Consider the following 3,181-nt stretch of genomic DNA (forward strand, 5'->3'; position numbering starts at 1 on the left):
GTTATGTTGACTGACCTTTAAGTAAATGATCAAAATTAGGTATCAACAATTGATTTTTAAAAAAATCAAACTAAAAGTAACTACACCTAATGCTTTGAGGCTTTTTCTTGTATTTTGATGCAGTTCTTAATTTTGTTCTTGTCATAATTTACTTTTTCATTCAGATTATTTCCATATTCCATAAGACTGTGAAGAGAATCTTCTAAATCCACTTCCTTTTCTAACAGATGAATACAGTTTATTTCTCTCAGGGATCCTACTTGTTTGCTTCTATTTTCTCTTTTCGGTGGAGAATTTTTTTCATATAAAGAAATAAAACATTATATTAGTTGGTTTATTATATTCCCTAAGCTTGTCTCTGCCAGTAACAAATTTAGGTAGCCTGTTTAGATCATTTTGTAACTTAGAGTAACATTTAATACAATACTGGTTTTTATAATAAACTAAAAAGAGAAAGTTGGAACTCTTCTAAGTTTGTTAATTTTAGTTGTTGCATTTGTGACATATTTGAAATTCACTTTCTGTATTCTGTTTTCAGTCTTTTTTTTTTTCAGGTTTCCTTATTCTCCATCAGCTCTTTTTCAAGCACTTCTTCTCCTTGTGTCCTTCGAAGTGTTTTATTCCTTGTATCTGTCCTGGGGGTGATTTGCATCTCATTCAAACTTCTTCTTTGCAATTTTATCTACTCTGATATCTCTGGTTTGCAGAGTCCCCAGTTGACATTTCAAGTTCCAGTCTCTAATTAAAAAATCCTTACTGCACAGCTCTCCCTGCATTGATCAATACCAAAGTCAGTCTGTTTATAATACAGGTAAAATCATCATGTTTTTCATGAATATATCCTTATTCTTGTGTTCCAGGAACCCATTAATGGTAGCACCCTTCTCCTGGTTGTTCAAGCTAGAAAACTGAACATCATCCACAACTGTTTATTCTTCTCTGCTTAAATGTCCAAGAAATTAGTGATCTTGTCCAATTTGCATTTTTTTATTCTCAAATCTGTCCAGGTTTTCTACCATCACGGTGACTACCTGGATCTAAATCAGTATTGTCTCTTACTTGAATTATTATAATGACATCTAAAATAACCTGACTTTCCTCTGATCTATCTCCTACATTCTGATTAGGTCATTCTCCAATTTAAAACCTATATACTATTCTAATTTGCACTCAAAAGTAATCCCATTATCAAGGTCCAAGATTTCTTTCATGGTGCCTTCTTAGCTCTTGATCATCTTCCTCTTGCTGTACCCTAGACTTGCATATCTTGACAAGCCAGATTGAAACACTTTAAAATTCTCAAGTATGCCATGTTTTTTTCTTATCTTTAGGCTTGTTCACATGTTTATTTATTCTTAGGACATTCTTCCCCAGTCCCAGTTTGCACTAAATGCTCTATATTCTTCGAGTTTCAATTATGCTACTTCCTCTAGAAAACCTTTCATAAAATCACCTCCCAAGTCAACCTGCGTGGGTTTAATCCAAAGTCTACCATTAGTATCCATGGGCAAATTAACTTTCTTGTCCTTAGATTTCTCATCTATAACAGGTAGGAAAGTATCTAAGGGTTGTTTTATGGATTAGCTGATATTATTGCATATAAAGAACTTAGTACAGAACTTAAAAATCAGTACATGCTAATTATTTTATTATTTTAATGGTTGTAATTACCTCTTATCTTTTCTGTGTCTTGTACTCAATCTTAGCAAAGATCTAAATGATTTGTTATTTATGATAATATGACTTTTTGTAAGAGTAGGAGCTCAAAAATATTTGTAGAATATGAATGGATAAACAGATGTGGAATGACCGAGGATAAAAGGTACAGAAAACGTCTCTTCATTTTGCTGATTTTATTATTTATTTTTACCATAAAAGCTCCAAGGTCATATCATTAATACAAATCGAGGGTGAATTTTAAAACTTGAGTCCGATTTGGGATTTAAAAATATTTTCGGGCATCTCTGCTTCTGACCTTTGTATTTGGGATCACTTTTAAATTCAACACCTTAGTTTTAGTAAATTATAAATCTTCTGAAAATTGTACTCCTTTTTGAGTGTTTTATGAAACATTTGTCATAAATAGCTAATTTCTCTCTTAGAAGCAACTTCTTTAGCCATAAATATTATATACATTAGTCAAATATACTAGAGTAATATTTCTTCATCCATAGTCATCCTAGGGGTTCCTAGAATATCCTGAAATCTTATCTTTTTATTGGGTTGTATATCTGCACAGAAAAGAGCTATTGCTTTTACCACATTTTCAAACACTTTCAGAATTAAGTTTCTGTACCTAAGAGCCACTAGTGACTTAGAGTTGAGGGAAAGACTATCTTTTCTGCTGGTCAGTTCCTTAACAGACGTAGGGGGTTTGTTGTTTTATTTTATCTGTTCGTTAAAAAATTCTTAATGATTGAAACATTTGCATTTACGGTCTTGCTAAACACAAGTACAGCCCCCCAAATGTATAACACGATGACTATAGCTAACACTGCTATGTGATATACAGGAAAGTCATTAAGAGTAAATTCTAAGAGAACTCATCACAAGGAGAAAATTTATTTCCTTTTTTTTCTTTTCTTTCTTTTTTATTGTATCTATGTCAGAAGATGAATGTTAGCCAAACTTACTGTGCTAATTATTTCACAATATATGTAAATCAAATCATCATGCTATATGCTTTAAATGCATACAAGGATGTATGCCAATTATTTCTGAATAAAACTGGAAAAAATTCTTGAGTCAAAAAATAAACAACAATTTGATGAATTTTAGAACCGAGAGATGCTATGACAGGAGAATTAATACCCCCGAAACTTGAGATAATATGACTAGAGAGAAAAGCGAGAATAATGACTGTGAGATAAATGGAAAAGAAAAGGCAGATTTAAAAAATACCTAAATACAAAGGGAAATGAAAAATAAAATTCTTGAAATTAAAGATTCAGTGATGGGTTAGAGAGCAAATTATTTCAGATGAAAAGTTATAAATGAACTAGAATATAGACTTGAGAAGATCACTCAAAATGCAACATGGAGTGGAATAATTAATGAAATACTTTTTCATTCAGAATGAAGAAACATACATAATCTGAAGCATGAAGAATAAAGAGAAATCCCCAGCTAGACAGATAAACAATTGTAGTGAAAATGCAAAACACACACACACACACACACA

Source organism: Pteropus vampyrus, unplaced genomic scaffold (assembly GCF_000151845.1).
Source record: "Pteropus vampyrus isolate Shadow unplaced genomic scaffold, Pvam_2.0 Scaffold102, whole genome shotgun sequence".
NCBI lineage: Eukaryota > Metazoa > Chordata > Mammalia > Chiroptera > Pteropodidae > Pteropus > Pteropus vampyrus.